Source organism: Eurosta solidaginis, chromosome 2 (assembly GCF_040869045.1).
Source record: "Eurosta solidaginis isolate ZX-2024a chromosome 2, ASM4086904v1, whole genome shotgun sequence".
NCBI classification, from domain to species: Eukaryota; Metazoa; Arthropoda; class Insecta; order Diptera; family Tephritidae; genus Eurosta; species Eurosta solidaginis.
Window position 1 is genome coordinate 101,286,789 of NC_090320.1, and position 19,886 is coordinate 101,306,674.

The 19,886-nt window shown below is 37.8% G+C and overlaps 1 protein-coding gene across 4 annotated transcripts in view; it reads left to right on the top strand.

Moving 5' to 3' along the window:
* Nucleotides 1–19,886, top strand: part of vari (MAGUK p55 subfamily member vari) — a 767,475-nt gene that overhangs the window by 111,547 nt on the left and 636,042 nt on the right. The gene's annotated exons all lie outside the window — the stretch shown is intronic.

The window sequence follows — 19,886 nt, forward strand, 5'->3', positions numbered from 1 at the left end:
TCACGTCACTGGTTAGCATCGGCTTAGAGACGATAGCATCGCTCAGTGCTGCTAACATTCGTTACAATATGATTTGCACAGAAAAAAAGGCAAACAAGAGTCAATGTCTCTAACAATTATTGATTGTTAAGCGGCATTAAATAAAAAAGTTAAAAACTAAAAAATTAAATTAAAAATAGAAGAAAAACTCAGAGCACGGAAAAAACACAACCGTTCACGGCGACGTACTCAGACTATTCCGAGGCTTGTTGTTATATTTCATTGGAGTATGGTTTTACGTGGCGGGTCCCAAGCCCAGCGCACAACCCGCTCAGCGGGGGTGAAAATATTACTTGCACGTTTATATAGCGAGCCGTTTGCTCCAAGACAGACGCCCGCCTGCAACCGCACCTAGAGGTGTACAGACGCTGCCGATTAGATCTCCCCCGGTTAGCCCTTAAACCGATTATGGCAGAGTGGCTTAGCCAGGTGGTCGCCTTCTCACATTAGCGGCGGATGTTTAGCGGCTACCCAGAGGATACTTGGCCGCAAGCGACCGGCAGTAGTGAGCTGCTTGAACCGCGTGCAAAAGAATCGCTCTGGCCATTCCCAGGTGAATGGCGGTCAGAAGCTTTCCCCAGTTTCGTGGACTTCTATACACGGCTCCACCCTCCCACCCAGTGGCACACGTGAAATTAAAAAAAAAAATTCAAATGTAAAATTCTTAGTTCTGAAAGGCGGCCGCCGTGGTGTGATGGTAGCGTGCTCCGCCTACCACACCGAAGATCCTGAGCTCACGCCCCGGTTAAAGTAACATCAAAATGTTAGAAATAAGTTTTTTCAATTAGAAGAACATTTTTCTCAGCGGGGTCGCCCCTCGGCAGTGTTTGGCAAGCACTCCGAGCGTATTTCTGCAATGAAAAGCTCTCAGTGAAAACTCATCTGCCTTGCAGATGCCGTTCGGAGTAGGCATAAAACAAGTAGGTCCCTTCCCGCAAATTTCTAGGAAAAATTAAAAGGATCACGACGCAAATTGGAAGGGAAGCTTGGCCTAAAATCTCTTCGGATGTTATCGCGCCTTACATAAATAAAAAAAGTTTTGAAATATGAAAAACCTTCGTCTTGATCGAAGGAGCCTATAGCCAAAATTTGGTGATGATTGAAGTGTGGGAAATACGTTTCCATAGGGAACCACAAACACACACACACAATTTGATTTTTATATATAGACTGGCAAGTACCCGGCTTACTTCGTTCGCCACAAAAAGTAAATCTATTGAGTTTTTGCTATGTGGGTATAGTTTAGAAGAAGAGATACACATACATATGTATGTGATGTACGAAGGTAATAGTGTAATACCCTCTGTTTTATGAAATGCAAACACTTTTAAATTCGTTAGCGTTTTAAACGATTTATTAACGAACAACTTTGAAAGAAGACAAAACGCAAAAAGATAACAATTGAAATGACATTATGTAATTAAGTAAATCGACTGCTGAGTCTAATATCACTCTATTTCAAAACTCTTTCTAAAAACACCCTACATCAGATTTTTTTTTGAAAACGCCCTATCTCAGAATTTGATTGAAGAACGCCTCATCTCAGAATTTATCTCAGCTCAAAATGCATTGAATTTATACCGAGATGAAACAAATTTTGAAATAGGGCGTTCTTCAATAAAATTTTGCGGTAGGGCATTTTTGAGTCAAATTCTCAGGTAGGAGGTTTTTGAAAAGAATTTTGACAAATTTTGATTTTTGGCGACCTTTAAATTTAACAATTATTTCTTCAAGCTGGCTCTAGGTCAATAAATTAAACAAGTTGTTGTTGTTTTTGTTCCAATATATTTCGATCTCCAACGGAGATCGTCATCGGGGACTACAATAATAAATAAATAAACACTTTATTTTACACAATTTATCACAGGCAAATTTATATATATGTATGTATAAACATATTAGCATTACTGCAAACATACATACATGAGTTCAGATGTTAGGTGGGCAGCGTCTGTTCGAGATGCTGTTGTTGAACTGATTTTCGCGAGTCAAGTAAGTGGCGGTAGATGTGTGCACACATTTCAGAGTCTTTCTTGTAGTTCAATCTTTTGTTCTCGTCCGTGTCTATTATGTGGAGCATCTCCAAAGTAAAGCGTTTGTTGTAATGCTGTTCTTGCTGTAGTATGCTCACAGCGTCAAAGTCTGGTTTATGTCCGCTCTCCGCACAGTGGGCCGCAAGTGCTGTTTTATGTGTATTGCTTGATTGTAAACATTTGATGTCAGATCGGTGCCCTGCTATTCTTGTTTTTAACTTATTTTTCGTTGTGCCAACATATTCTTTCGCACAAATGTTATCTCCGTCTCCTGCACATGGTATCTTGTATACAATATTGTTTTTCTCCATCGTTTCTAATTTACTTTTCATATTCTTGAAAAATATTTGGTTTGTGTACGCCGGTTTGTGTGCAATTCCGATTCTTTCTTTATCATAAATATTTGAGCATTGTAATCTTTCGGAAAAGTCAGGTATATATATAATAGATTTATATGTGATCGGTTTTTTACCTTCGATTTTTGATTTGGTACCCTTATGATGCGTGTTTATCAACCTACGTATTACCCCGGACGGGAAATCGTTCATCTTGAGAATGTGCTCGATACGTTTTTTATTCTCAGGGTGAAAAATTGAATCACTAGTATCTAAAACTCGCCGGATAAAATTTTTCGCTGTATTAAAAATCATACTTTTCGGATGTTTAGATAAATAATTTATAATACGTCCTGAAGATGTAGGCTTTTGGTACCAGTCGTCGACGAAACCTTCGATTTGCTAAATTCATACCACAAAGATATACAATTCAAGATGGAGTTGGAAAAAGATGGCAAATTACCATTTTTAGACTCCTTGGTATGTAAAATAAGCAATAAAATTAAAGTGGATTGGTACCAAAAGCCTACATCTTCAGGACGTATTATAAATTATTTATCTAAACATCCGAAAAGTATGATTTTTAATACAGCGAAAAATTTTATCCGGCGAGTTTTAGATACTAGTGATTCAATTTTTCACCCTGAGAATAAAAAACGTATCGAGCACATTCTCAAGATGAACGATTTCCCGTCCGGGGTAATACGTAGGTTGATAAACACGCATCATAAGGGTACCAAATCAAAAATCGAAGGTAAAAAACCGATCACATATAAATCTATTATATATATACCTGGCTTTTCCGAAAGATTACAATGCTCAAATATTTATGATAAAGAAAGAATCGGAATTGCACACAAACCGGCGTACACAAACCAAATATTTTTCAAGAATATGAAAAGTAAATTAGAAACGATGGAGAAAAACAATATTGTATACAAGATACCATGTGCAGGAGACGGAGATAACATTTGTGCGAAAGAATATGTTGGCACAACGAAAAATAAGTTAAAAACAAGAATAGCAGGGCACCGATCTGACATCAAATGTTTACAATCAAGCAATACACATAAAACAGCACTTGCGGCCCACTGTGCGGAGAGCGGACATAAACCAGACTTTGACGCTGTGAGCATACTACAGCAAGAACAGCATTACAACAAACGCTTTACTTTGGAGATGCTCCACATAATAGACACGGACGAGAACAAAAGATTGAACTACAAGAAAGACTCTGAAATGTGTGCACACATCTACCGCCACTTACTTGACTCGCGAAAATCAGTTCAACAACAGCATCTCGAACAGACGCTGCCCACCTAACATCTGAACTCATGTATGTATGTTTGCAGTAATGCTAATATGTTTATACATACATATATATAAATTTGCCTGTGATAAATTGTGTAAAATAAAGTGTTTATTTATTTATTATTGTAGTCCCCGATGACGATCTCCGTTGGAGATCGAAATATATTGGAACAAAAACAACAACAACTTGTTTAATTTATTGACCTAGAGCCAGCTTGAAGAAATAATTGAAAAGAATTTTGAATAGGGTGCTATTCCACTCAGCAGTCGAAATTGGATTGTAGAACATAAAAAATTAATAATTATTAATTAAAAACTTCCGGGAATATACCATTCTTTGTTTTATTATCATTTCCAGGAATGAGAAAACTTTGGTTCTGTGGGGAAACAATTCTTGAAATAGCGACATTCAGTTAACCGTGAGAAAACACTTCACTACGAAGGTCTACGCTACATAACTAAATGTTTGTCCTTGCTACTTATTAATTGTAATTGTATTATTCCAAGTGTAATAGGCGTGTACTTCGGAGTCAAGCAAAGTCTTTGCAAAATCATCAACTGAACAAAGGGGAAAACATGCTGTCAATGTGGTTTGTAGTGGTTCCTGCAGTACTATAAACCCTTTGTCCATTTTCTAAGTGAACAGATAGATGTACAACCGATGGGAATCGCTCATGAATCGAAAATCTCAGTAATCTCCAAATACCCTCTGATGTGCTTAAATATCTGCCATTTAACAAACTTAGCACTTCGCCCTTGTTATCTTGAACGGAAAATGTCGCTGCGTCGCTACCTTTGTTGACATACTTACAAATATATTTTATTGCTTACACTAAATGACAGTACTCTACATTTATGTGAGCGGAGAAACATCTGGAAAGAACGGGGCAATATGGAACGATCCATCGGTTGTCGACGTTGTCCCATTAGAAAGTACATGGGTATAGCCACCGTGTTGTCCCATTAGAAAGTACATGGGTATAGCCACCGTTCGCTGAAGACCTTCGTCTATATTTTGGATATCCATCTTCCCCGGTCTGCGTATGCTGTTGGAGCTCGCGTGGGTATCGTTTTGAGCATCGTCCATTCAACATGCATGGCGATGATAAATTATCAACCTCACATGGGCCGCGGATCATATTATATATATATTAGTAATTATATCATACAACATCGGATCTTCGTCTTTATCTGGAATTTCCGCTGATATAATGCGATCCATGTCATGGGGAAGAATTTTATCTATTAGCCAAATTAAAATATGCGCGTGAGGTAGAGCTTGCTTTTGCCATTCAACAGTAAACATATGGCATCTAACTTTTCCAAAAATATATTGTTTTTAATTAAACTCATGAGTTGGTGTAGTTTGATATGGAATACTCTTGACACAATGTCATGGCCCTCATTTGGTAGTTTATTGGGAAACAATTCGTTTTTGATTTTACTCCACTCTAGATAGCATGTGAATGTTATAAATATGTCAGGCCTTCCATAATGACGGACATATAAGAGGGCGTCTTGTTCATCTTGTTGTCTTGTACGTTCATGCAAATATCGAGGCGATCCAGTAAATGACGGCAAAATTATTAACTGACCAATATTTTCAGGATTGCAATCCTCGTTAACATCATCCCTTAGATGTATATAACTATTTGCACGCAACGTCTTTTGGTGTGCTCTTATAAAATTCAACCTTTTGGTCATCAGTTTAGCAGCCATGTCCACAGTATCGGTTAAAGAGATATCCGCATTGTAACGAATTTAGGGAAATTGCGCTTATTTGAAACCTTCTGCTAACGTTCGAATCGCTAAACTGTTGAATAAATAACTCCAATATTTAGTAATGCAAAATGGTCTTTATTAGACTACATTGAGAGTACTTCACAATAATACGTATACTTCACAACTAATTCCGTGTTTAAATCAAACTGATTAGTCATGCCTCAGTTTGCGCTGCTTTTATATTCCGTTTTCTCTTTCATCCATTTCTCCGAAGGTCTAGTCATTTCGCGAAACTGTATTCCAGAACAATTGTATCTCTTGCTTGGTTATTAGCTATATATGTACATGTATATTTGTAGTTTCCCAACAAACACTGAAAACAAAAACCTCAAATGTTTGAGAAAAACATTGATTCTCAGTTTGATGTTTAGCATTATTAATCACTTGAAGCTAAATATTCTCTCAACTCTTTCTCAAACGTTGTTTTTCAACTTAAAAATGGTTTGAGATATACTTGCATTTCGTTCCATTCTGGATGAAAACCATCGATATCATGGAATATTGTCGCTAATAATAATGTGAATACGTTTTGCGCCGATGTGTCTACATTTTACAAATAAAATAAATAAATGTAAGGCGCGATAACCTCCGTAGAGATCTAAGGCCGAGCTTCTCTTCCAATTTGCGTCGTGCTCCTCTTGATTTTCCCTACAAATTCGCCGGACGGGACCTACATGATTTTATGCCGACTCCGAACGGCATCTGCAAGGCAGATGAGTTTTCACTGAGAGCTTTTCATGGCAGAAATACACCCGGAGCGCTTGCCAAACACTGCCGAGGGGCGACCCCGCTTAGAAAAATTTCCTTCTAATTGAAAAACCTTATTTCTAAAATTTTTGATGTTGCTTTGCCCGGGTACATAATAAGTGTTCATGAAACCCAAAATAAAATAAAACATTGTACAACATGCTTATTTTACATCAATGCTATCGGTGGTGCCGTTGATAATTCGTCGATCTCTAATTTGCATACTTTAGCTGGAAATGTAAACAAGCGATTTTATTGAGTGAAGTTGGGCATAAAGTGAAAAAATAAGGAAGTATTTATACATGTTAATAATATTAAGTGATATTGTACTACATTATGCATAAATCTAAACGAGTTAAAAATGAATAAGTTAAAAATAATAAATTTGCTTACCGAAAGTGGCACAACAGTGGATCCCAGTTCATTCCGCTTTATTCTCGTTTGAGAAAAATTTGAGAATCCAAAAATTCTCAATTTGAAAATAAAGAAAAATTCCATATTAAAAATGTGCCTTTTAGCTAGAGAATGCTTTCAACGGTTGTTTAAAATGCATTTGAAAGCTGACGTTTGAAATGTGAGAAATGTACTGATTCTCAAATGTATCTTAAACTGAGAATTGACAAAAATTTTTATTGGGTTATGTCTATCTATAGCCATATGCGGGTGTATGCGTGAGTACTACTTCGGCTGATGAGTACATCTGTGTGTGAGTTATCTCTTCGTTGCCTTGTATGTATGTGGGTAATTGATGATTAATGTGTTTATTTAGGTTGCTTTAATGTTTTTGTTGTTATGCATTTAGTTATGTTATGTGAAAATTCGCCACAATATCTATGAAGCGCATTAAAGCTATTTTCTCTAGCCATAATTTTATATGCATAAAATTGCATACATGAAACTGTTTTTGAGGGTTAGGTGCCCCACTGCTTGGAGAAGTTTGCGGTATATTTGTGCTGTAACCGTCCTCACTACTTAAAAATATGACAGGGTATTGCAAGGGGTCATATGAAGGATGAATTTCTGACACACGATGGAGAGTGTTGTCGTGTTATCGACCAGCATTTTCGTCAACTATCACTACTGCGACCTCGCCTGAAGTCGGGGCATTATATCGACTACGGTGTTCATTGACAGGGCATTTGCCGACACGGATTACAACCCCATAGTTATTCGAATTAGATGGCATACGCTCCATAGAAGTCATAGAACTGGGAACATACACATTATTTTCAAGCAGAATTTCTTGATCTCATTTCAAAATATCTCTTTGAAGAGTTTGTGCAGCATTTTGGCGCAACGAAAGCTGCTCCTCTTGGGAAGAAAAATATATTTGTAAAAATTTTGGAACCATGTTGGGCGATGGTAATAAACTTCCAATAATATGGTACACTTGTCCATATATTTTGAAGGTTGGCATGAAATTACCTTCTCTAATTACATTACCGCCAAACGAAGTCATATTTTTTTTTACCATGTATTTTATTTATTAGTCTAGTAACAAAATGTTTAGTACGGCACTTATGACTAAATTACAGAGACCAGCTTAAATTAAGCTATGGAATACATTAGCAAAAAGAATTTTTATTATTACAGATTAAGTAGTTTTTTAGCTTAAGTTGAAAAGCGTATTTTGAGTCCGAGAAATCAATATCCAAAACATTTGAGAAACAATTGATTTCTGATAGGGCTCTGTTAATAGGAGTTTTTGAGTTATAAACATTTCTACTCAGCCCTATGAAAAAGATTTCAAAGCGGCGGAGGTTTCTACAGGGAGTATTTAAGCATAGTCTTTCAAGAAGCAACGCGCAGTCAATTTTGCACGTGAAAATATCGAATATGAACAACGAGGCCAAAATAAATTTGAGAAACAATTGATTTCTGATAGGGCTCTGTTAATAGGAGTTTTTGAGTTATAAACATTTCTACTCAGCCCTATGAAAAAGATTTCAAAGCGGCGGAGGTTTCTACAGGGAGTATTTAAGCATAGTCTTTCAAGAAGCAACGCGCAGTCAATTTTGCCCGTGAAAATATCGAATATGAACAACGAGGCCAAAATAATTCTGCGGTTGTTTAGGGATAGTAAGGATAATAGCTGGCAACGAGACTCATAAGACGGGATCGGTTCAGAGAATCGTAATGAAGTAAGGGCGAAGCGCATAAAGATTTTTTGGACCCGCTCCAGGCGATTGATGTTAACTGCATGGTAAGGCCGCCAAATGAAAGCCGCATATTCAAGTTTGGACCGCACAAAGGATGAATATAAAACTTTGAGTGTGTAGGGGTCAGAGAAGTTTCCCGAATGGCGTCTAACAAATGCAAGCATTGATAGCGCGTTAGAAACTGTGAAGCTGACGTAAGTGCTAAACTTAAACTTTGAGTTGAAGTATACACCCAAGACTTTAACTTTAAGAGTCGTGCGAACAAAAATGTCTGCAATATGATAGGTATGAAGTGGCCTCAGCAGTTTACCATACGTCACAGTGTGAGACTTACTTATATTAAGGAAGAGACGGTTCTTGACGCACCAGCCATAAAACTTATTAATCTCAGATTGAAGAACAGCGAAATCATTATAACAACTGATATCAGAATAGATCTTGAGATCATCAGGATAAAGCAGAAATTGGTAGACAAGAAGCAAGACCTAATGCCATTAATTAACAAGATAAATAGTAAAGGGCCAAGAATACTACCCTGGGGTACTCCAGAGGTGGCACAAAATGGTTTCGAATAAGCACCGTCAATATCTACAACATTACTTCTGCTGTGCATGTAAGATTTAGTCCACTGTAGAAACGTAGAGTGGAACCCATATCAAGCTAATTTCGCAATTAAAATTTTATGAGAAATTTTATCGAATGCATTGGAGAAGTCTAAGTATATTGTATCAACCTGAAAACCCCGCCTAAAAGCCGTGTAACAATCATCAGAAAAGACAGCGAGGTTCGTTATCGTGGATCTGGCCGGGACAAAACTATGTTGATTGGCGCAAATCAGGTGTTTAATACTAAAATAAAGTTTGTCTTTGACAACACATTCAAAAAGCTTCGAAGTTGTAGTCAGTTTAGAAATATGTCTGTAATTAGAACAGTTACTTTTGTTGCCAGACCTAAAAATGGTTTCCAATAAGCACCGTCAATATCTACAACATTACTTCTGCTGTGCATGTAAGATTTAGTCCACTGTAGAAACGTAGAGTGGAACCCATAGCAAGCTAATTTCGCAATTAAAATTTTATGAGAAATTTTATCGAATGCATTCGAGAAGTCTAAGTATATTGTATCAACCTGAAAACCCCTCCTAAAAGCCGTGTAACAATCATCAGAAAAGACAGCGAGGTTCGTTATCGTGGATCTGGCCGGGACAAAACCATGTTGATTGGCGCAAATCAGGTGTTTAATACTAAAATAAAGCTTGTACTGGGGTACTCCAGAGGTGGCACAAAATGGTTTCGAATAAGCACCGTCAATATCTACAACATTACTTCTGCTGTGCATGTAAGATTTAGTCCACTGTAGAAACGTAGAGTGGAACCCATATCAAGCTAATTTCGCAATTAAAATTTTATGAGAAATTTTATCGAATGCATTGGAGAAGTCTAAGTATATTGTATCAACCTGAAAACCCCGCCTAAAAGCCGTGTAACAATCATCAGAAAAGACAGCGAGGTTCGTTATCGTGGATCTGGCCGGGACAAAACTATGTTGATTGGCGCAAATCAGGTGTTTAATACTAAAATAAAGTTTGTCTTTGACAACACATTCAAAAAGCTTCGAAGTTGTAGTCAGTTTAGAAATATGTCTGTAATTAGAACAGTTACTTTTGTTGCCAGACCTAAAAATGGTTTCCAATAAGCACCGTCAATATCTACAACATTACTTCTGTTGTGCATGTAAGGTTTAGTCCACTGTAGAAACGTAGAGTGGAACCCATAGCAAGCTAATTTCGCAATTAAAATTTTATGAGAAATTTTATCGAATGCATTCGAGAAGTCTAAGTATATTGTATCAACCTGAAAACCCCTCCTAAAAGCCGTGTAACAATCATCAGAAAAGACAGCGAGGTTCGTTATCGTGGATCTGGCCGGGACAAAACCATGTTGATTGGCGCAAATCAGGTGTTTAATACTAAAATAAAGCTTGTCTTTGACAACACATTCAAAAAGCTTCGAAGTTGTAGTCAGTTTAGAAATACATATGTCTGTAATTAGAACAGTTACTTTTGTTGCCAGACCTAAAAATGGGAGTGACGGATGCTTGCTTCCAGTCATCAATAAAAATACTCGATGGCAATGATTTATTGAAGATAATCATTAACGGCCGCCGTGGTGTGATGGTAGCGTGCTCCGCCATCCACACCCAAGATCCTGGGTTCACGCCCCAGGTAAAGCAACATCAAAATTTTAGAACCAAGTTTTTTCAATTAGAAGAAAATTTTTCTCAGCGGGGTCGCCCCTCGGCAGTGTTTGGCAAGCACTCCGAGCGTATTTCTGCAATGAAAAGCTCTCAGTGAAAACTCATCTGCCTTGCAGATGCCGTTCGGAGTAGGCATAAAACAAGTAGGTCCCGTCCCGCCAATTTGTAGGAAAAATTCAGAGGAGCGCGACGCAAATTGGAAGAGAAGCTCGGCTTAAAATCTCTTCGGGGGTTATCGCGCCTTACATTTATATATTTTATTTTATAATCATGAACGGTTGTTTAGGCCAACAGCCCAAACTCAAAACATAAAAGGTCGCCCTCGCATTTTTTTTGTATTGTTAAGAGTGCCAGTCAAACTATTTATGTTAACCATACAAATGAACATCGCTGGAATAAATAAACAGTTTGACTGGCAAGCGGTATTGACCTGTTATACATTTTTTACTTCACTTGTTTTCACACATCAAGGAGAAAGGACGTATCCCGCCGCAGTTTCCAGCTTCAACCAAAAGGTAACCTAAAAATATATATATAATTAATTTTTGTACACAATCTTTATTTCGAATAAAGATATTATATTTAAATTAAAATTCTAATACCAAACTTTTTCCTCTTTTATGCACTATATCTTGACCGGCACCATCCCTGAGCTGTGGCCCGGCCAAGACATTGGTCATTCAATCCGTTTTTTCATCACAGCGACCACTTTGGCATCAACAAGCATACAGTGTTTAAATATTATTAAAGCGATCATTTTGCGAACCAACAGTGTTTTTAAATATTTAAGTGCGTGTCAATAGCAGCGGAAATTCAATATAATTGTTATTTTTTGAGGAGTTATTTGCGGCAACATCAGCAGCAGCAACAACAACTTTTCATCCAACAATTACAATTTATCCAGCCATTTGTCTATCCACTCCATCAAGAACACATCTACAAATAAAAAGGTACGTGGTTATTCAGTGTGCACAATTTAATTATAAATTAGTGAAAGGGAAAGTGCGCGAGTGATTTTTTGAAAAATAAAATACAAAGTTTTCTTGTACGAATAGCCCATCTGACCATCAAGTATTGCTTGCCGGCGACGGTAAATAATATTTGACACGGCTTATGGGTCTTCAGTGCAGCATTATCTAACCCAAATATTTGTACAAACAGTGTTTGGGAATATTTTAATAGGAAAGTGCAAGTAATTTTTCAAAATTTAATTAATCCAATTTACATTTATATGACTTGCACTTCTCTGTTATTAACAGCCCACAACAACAACACTGCACTGTGTAATTAACCTCACTTTGGGTTTGGTTCATCACAGTTGAATTTAAGAAAAATTAATTTCACAAAAGTCACTCGGTTTTTCATTCAATTCACTTTTTAAAACAAAACAATTTAATTTGAGCATTTATTTAGTGGACGGAACAATTTTCCTCCAACTTTGCTCAGGTTTTTCACTTACGTTTGATTTAAATAAATACTGTGCTACATACACATATACACGCACACGTACATAAATATAGTTGGTTGGCGAGCAATAACTTTTTTAACACGTATATTTATACGTATATACAGTCCACTGGCTTTTTACTCTGAAAATTATTAAATTTGAGTTTGTTTCAAAATAAATATTTTACATTAGAAATTTACACTCAATTTTTTAGAAGTTATTCAATTTATTGGGGTCCGTTTGTTGGTGGGAAGCGTTGTCTAATTTTTATATTAGCGAATTGGGTAATTCCACAGATTCTGTCTCTGTGTACGTAATTTTTTTTTGAAAAATCAATTGTTTCGATTTTTTTAATTTTCAATATGGAAGCATATAACCGCTTAGTTGACACAATTATTGAGTTCGACATCGAATTTATAAGCATAGTCACTAGCGAACACTCCAAAAATTCGCCGAAAATTGAGCAGCAGGAGTTGAAATCGATGTGGGAAAAAGCTAAAGAAGCTTTTGATGCGTTACTACAATCAGAAAATATATCTGAGAAGAATGTTACGGCAATTAGAAAAAAAATAAGTCGTGCTATACTGTTTTTGTGCGGTGTATGACAAAAATAAATGACCTGGCAGAAAAACTTGAAAAGGCAGAGAAGGAAAACGATGCTGCTTTCACGCCACGCAACTTGCATTTAGCACCTTGTGATACTGATATATTCAAAGGTGATTATTTGTCATGGCCAACTTTTCGTGACATGTTCACGGCCATTTATATTCTAAATAAAAGCCTGTCGCCAGTACAAAAATTATATTATCTCATACAAAAAACCCAAGGTGAAGCCAGAGATCTCGTTAAGAAATGCAAATTGACGAATGATGGTTTTGATATAGCTTGGAAAAATTTGTGCGACAGGTATGAAAACAAGAGAATATTAGTCAACACCCAATTAAAGATTCTTTTCAACCTTCAATCAGTCGAAACTGAATGCGGTAATTCAATAAAAAGATTACAAAGGGACATAAATAATTGCATATTCTCGTTAGTAAGTCATCATATTGACATATCTAATTGGGATCCAATTATTACATACTTATGTTCAACTAAGCTTCCTGATGTGACCCTTTCGCTACGGGAACAGTCCGTAGAAAACAAGACAGAAACTTCCAAGTGGGCGGATATGGACCGATTTCTGACAAATCGTTTTCAAACATTAGAATCAGTCTCAGGTTTAAGAGGTACAAGAGTACAAAACCTCAAAAGGTACAAAACTCAAAGCAGGCCTCTGAACATCCCCCAAAGAAACTTGGCGCTTTTCAAGCAAGTGTAGCTAAAGGCACTTGTAAAATGTGTCAAAGCAATGATCACAAAATTTGTGCGTGTTCAAAGTTCAAAAATTTGAACACCAATGAAAGACTTGCTTTCATAAAAAAAAATCACTTCTGCCTAAACTGTCTGTCATCGGGGCATTCAGTGTCAAAATGCACAAGTGCGCACAATTGCAGCAACTGCCATTTAAGACATAATACCCTTCTGCATTTACAGACAAGTAAGGCAAAACCTACACAGGCAAATAATTCTGCAGATTTATCGGATGAGCAACCGTGCACTTCAAGGCAAGCTCAATCTCAAAATGAATCTGCAAAACAAAAAAAGCAGCAAAATAAAACTACTGTAAAATCTAATTTTATTAATACCAGTAAAGGGGTTTTACTAGGCACAGCTCGCGTCACCATTCATTATTATGGTACAGATTTTTCGGCCAGAGCTCTCATAGATTCGGGATCTGAATGCTCCTTTATCACTGAAAGACTCAGACGAAGAATCAACCTGCCAACTCGAAAGATGCATGCTCAAGTTTCGGGCATCAATCAGTTTCTGCGCAGGTAAAAGAGGAATGCGTCATTCAGTTGCGGTCCCCAGTTGACCCACTAATTTCCATTGACGCTTTAGTTCTAGTTCTACCACATTTGACAGGTAATCTGCCAACATGCGATGTTAGTGCATTAACACAACAAGCATTCCCTGATCTAGTGCTTGCGGATAAACGTTTCTTCGTGAATGAGCCAGTTGATCTTGTTCTGGGCGGGGATATTTATCCGAAAATCATATTAGACGGTATCAAAAAAAATATTCTTAGCACTCTTTTAGCTCAAGGAACTGTCTTTGGTTGGATACTGACTGGTCGTGCTGATGCAGCCAGTCCAACCAATCATAATCGGGTATCCTTTTACAATGAAGTGGCTTTAGACAAGCAGCTAAGGTCATTTTGGGAGCTCGAAGACACGTCGAAAGCTAAAGCCTCTACATTAGAAGATACATTTTGTGAGGAATTGTATCAACGTACAACGCAGCGGAATTCTGACCGAAGATACATTGTGTCGCTTCCGTTCAGGTCAGAATTCCCAGGAGAGATAAATCTAGGTCCATCATTAAGAATAGCGTGCTCTCAATTCTATAAAAATGAAACCCGACTTAGAAAAAATCTCGATTTACAGAAAGAGTACAATAGAGTCATACTAGAATACGAGACTATGGGGCATATGTCAAAATTAGATTCAATTCAATCGGCCAATGCAGTCGATAATTACTATTTACCACATCATGCAGTAATAAAAGAAGAAAGCATCTCTACCAAAGTTAGAGTTGTTTTCAATGCTTCATCACGCTCTTCGAATGGTGTCAGCCTGAACGATGTTCTTCTTCCTGGTCCTGTGATTCAGGCTGATATACCAACATTAATTCTTCGCTGGCGACTTTTCAGATACGTCTTCAATAGCGATATTGAGAAGATGTATAGGCAAATCCTAGTAGATCATAATCATATAAGATACCAAAGGATAGTTTTCCGCTCAATTCCAGATGATCAAATCAGTCTGTATGAGCTCAAAACAGTGACATTTCAATTGTGCTCCTTATCTAGCAATAAGGACTTTACTTAAACTGGCTGATGATTCCGAACAATCTCATCCAATCGGCTCAAATATCCTACGAAAAAATATGTATGTCGACGACGTTCTTTCGGGAGGGCATACTATAGCATCTGCGATCAGAGCAAGAGATGGAATTTCCGGGGTTTTAAGTTCAGCTGGTTTTCTATTACGAAAATGGACTTCAAATTCCAGTGAAATATTACAGGGTATTCCCAAAGCTCATCTTCTGAGCGAAGATTTCTTAGAATTTGAAGATTCAAGTAGTGTAAAGGCGCTCGGTATTAGGTGGAATGCTCATTCCGATCAGTTTTACTTCATAGCAAAACCTATAGAAGAAAACACCGAGCCCACAAAAAGAGCGATACTCTCTACTATCGCAAAACTCTTTGATCCATTAGGGTGGCTAGCTCCAACAATTATCGTGGCAAAAATGACTATGCAAAATATCTGGTTAAAGGGTACTGGCTGGGATGAAACCGTTTCGTCTTCAACATTAGACAGGTGGAACAATTTTACCAATACGTACAAGGAGATCGGAAAAATACGAATACCGCGATGGGTAGCCTTTTCTCCAACAGAAAAGGTCGAAATCCACGGATTCTGCGACGCCTCCGAGAAAGCGTATGGTGCAGCAGTGTATTTGAGAGTGGAAACCAACGACGGCATATTTGTGAACCTGCTTTTGGCAAAAACAAGAGTAGCTCCAGTAAAAACCATCTCACTTCCTCGACTGTAACTTTGCGGTGCTGTATTGTTAGCGGAGATAACCGAATCTGTCTGCGCTAAACTTGATTTAGGTCAACAAAACATTCACCTGTGGACAGATTCGACAATCGTGCTGGCTTGGATACGAAAACCTCCGTGCTCATGGTCAACTTTCGTTGCGCATCGAATTACAAAAATCGTCGACAAAGTTGGAAGTTCATCGTGGTATCACGTGGATTCAGGTACAAACCCAGCAGATTTAGCTAGTAGAGGAATACTAGCCAAGGATTTAGTCAACAATTCTCTGTGGTGGCAAGGTCCTTCTTGGCTTCAAGAAGAGAAGGAAAAGTGGCCAACATAAGATTTGGATTTTAACACGAATATTGAAGAAAAACGCGTACAAGCACATGCAACCGCAATTTCAAGCAATATTAATGATATTCTCTATAGGTTTTCAAATCTTCCTAGGGCTTTAAGAGTAATTTCATATATACTCAGGTTTTTCATAGAACGCATTCTAAAACGAAAGATTGTAGTCAACATGAATCTTATTTAATTTCCTCAGATGAAATTAAAGCTACAACAACCCGTTTAATAAAACTTGCTCAGAAGCAATATTACGGATCAGAAATTTCAAGTTTGCAATCCAAAACACCAATTGGATCTAAAAGCGAAATACTTTCGCTCACTCCATATCTTGATGAAGACGAAGTAGTGAAAACGGGTGGACGAATTGGTGCATCCAAAGATACTACCGAATCTGAACGCCATCCCATAGTACTTCCGTGCAATTGTAGGTTTACACGTCTTTATGTTCAGTTCGTCCATGAAATGTCTCTCCATGGTGAAAACCAATTAATGCTGCGCATCATTAGAACGCAATACTGGATACCAAAAGTTAAGACCATGATACGATTCGTAATTCATAATTGTAAGATCTGCACGATCTTCAAGAAACGATCTCAAAATCAGCTCATGATTTCGCAGGGCCTTTCGATATTAAGAGTTACAGTGGGCGCGGGTGTCGTACCTCAAAGGGTTACGTTTGTCTGTTCGTTTGCTTTTCTACTAAGGCCATACATTTAGAAGCCACTAGTGATTTAAGCACTTCCTCATTTCTAGACGCTTTTTCAAGACTCGTAGCTAGACGAGGATGTCCAAGAAACATTTATTCGGACAATGGAACAAACTTTGTCGGTGCATCACGTGCATTAAAAACTGAATTTAAGGAATTTCTTGCCGATGCAAGAAACCAAACCCTGTCAAAATATTCCCATCAGGCACTAAATTGGCATTTCATACCAGCAGGAGCTCCACACATGGGAGGACTATGGGAAGCGGGAGTAAAAAGCTTTAAAATCCACTTCAGAAAAGTGGCCTTAAACAATAAATTCACTTTTGAGGAATTTAACACACTGTTATGTAGAATTGAGTTATGTCCCAATTCTCGTCCTCTTAGCCCCGCTTCAAATGAACCATCTGACCTTGAGCCTCTAACAACAGGACACTTTCTTATTGGAGGACACTTATTAGCACCAGCGGAAATCAGCGTTGATGAAAATACTGCCTCAATAGTCAATCGCTGGCAGAAACTCAAGGCATTACATCAAAACCTATGCAGAAGATGGAAATCAGAATATCTTTCGGATCTACAGAAACGGATAAAATCGGCGTATGCTCTATTATATACCGGCGGCGGCGGCGTAGGCGGCGCGTCGGCGTACGCCGGTGTTCTTACTTTAAAAGCTTGATTTTTCTATTTAAAAAAATAATATTTAGGAAAGGTTTTGTTTATATGTATTTAAGGAAATCAACGTGTTGGCTATTTCGGAAAGATCCGGGTTTTTGCATAAAAATCTCGCAGACCGTTCAAAAATTTTCAGGAGTAGCTCCTTGCGAAGGGATTGTCCCTCGTTCGCATGCTCCAGATATGCTTCGAACCTAACCCCGGTTTTTGTAATTGGTACTGCTGCGTCTGCTGAAAAGAAATAGAGATACATAAAATAGTCACACTTTTGCCTGTATATCTCGTGCAAAGCGTAGTTTCGCCTAGGGTTAACTCCTAATAATCGTCGCGAACACAATTTCTTTAAATCATTTGTCGCTCCATGGCGGTGACGCATAAAGGCGACTTAGGGTTGCTATGAATGGTCTATTAATACTCATGACTTTCGTGGCACAGGGCGCCTTCAGTTTCTTCGGCTGTTTTTAAGAGCTAAATTTTCCGGTGTGCGAACAGTAGGAATCCCTACCACTAGTCGCTGCCACGCCTCCTGAGCCTCACACCATATGCCAGTACAGAAGATATAGGACTGCGACTTCGAACTCATACCTTCGTCGACGTCACTTTCCTAGAAGCTCTAGGTGTAGCTCGGAAGACTTTCCAACGGATGGTTTTGTTGCGCTATGCTGCCGAGCTACATTTTGAAACGGCCAAAGATGCCGCCCTCGAAATCATAAGCAGTCTAAGTGGATGTCATTGCGTCATGGGTGAAAATCCGTATAATCCTCGGCGCATCTACATAATTAAAATTTTACAAGGAACCTGGATAAAATTTTTAAAATATAGACCAAAGAGTGCAGACGTTTGTGTTCACAGCATTGATTTCAATAGTCTTCGTTAAATCAAATTTAGAATGAAAGTCGACGGATTTTAAGTTGAAGGTTGTAAACTACTGTTTTCCGGCCCTACGATATAGGAGCTCATTATGGATGACCGCGTAGCTTCAGTTTTCAAACAAGCTCGACTGTCCACCACGTTAGGGTAGTATCACACACGGTCAATAGTTCCACTGTCTTGGGAAAGCTTTTGCTTCACCACTTTGAGTGTTCTTGCGAAGGACAAAGCCTCACCTGGTAGATATATGTGCCTACGTATTCACAATTGTAAAAGGAGCCGAAACGTGAAGGTGATATTTAAACTTGGTTGATAGGCTATAATCAATGTGATTCACTCCAAGGGACTAGTTTTGGATAGGGCCGCCAACTTTAGGAAATGTCAAAACGGGAGACTTGGGTGTTGAAGGATGAAGTGTGAAAATCAGACGCTATTGTATAGTTTCGCAAATAAACAACAGATGTTTGAATGCAAGACTTAGTGATTTTTCAAACCCTTCTCATAAGTACATATATCCTCAACTTAAGTATGAGATAAGAATAATTTCAAAGGATTGTTTATGCCCCTAGAACCTACTAAAGGATTTTGCATCACTGATTTCGCTTATTCTTGAGGACAATTTAAAAACATGTTCACCTTGGGTCATTTTATTTGAATTAATTGTTCAATATTAATTTTTTCAAAAATGCAAAATGAGCATATAAATTTATTATGTAACTTTTCTTTTAGTATTTTGTTTTAATAACTTGCTGAATTGGGTGATGGAAAGTCCGTGTTAAGCTGACATCGCAAGCGCCTGTTATTTTAAATAACTTTTGAATAGTTATAAAGAGTTAAATTTCGTAATTAGTTTCTTATAACTGGCAGTGATGCGTATCCGTTGATACCACTTTCAACCATATCCGACCAATTTTCGACATGAATGGCCTAAACAGTCTATATATTATTTTTGACATTCGGCGGCGGCGTGCGAAAAACGACCAAAATCGGCGGCGGCGGCGTTTATCGGCGGCGTATATCTCTAGTACTTATGCATGCTTGCGCACATGGGTGGTATGGTTTACATTTACAAAGGCAACAATATTTTGCTACAATTGATGAACACATTTTATTATTAAATGTTCAATTTTTAATGCGTTTTTACACACTCACTACAAAGTGAAGTTATATCTGGTAGTCTCCACCGAAAACATGTGCACAAACATGTACATAATGACTATATGCATTGGAGTGCATGGAATCATGAAGAAAAAATTTTCGGGTCTGCTTAGGCAATCAAAAAAAAAGAAAAAATCATGGGTTCGCAAACCACATATTCAATCATGAAATTTCCCTCAAATAAATATTTCCTTTGTTCTTTTTGCCTAATGCATTATTTATAAGGGTGCTCACATAAACATAATTTTTTATTTTTGTTGCGAAGAAACGAAAAAAAGGATAGTACAATGGCAAAGGCAACCTTACTTAAATTAAACAAAATCGCTGCCAATTCCATTGCATACACCCATTTTTATCGAAATAAAAATAAAAA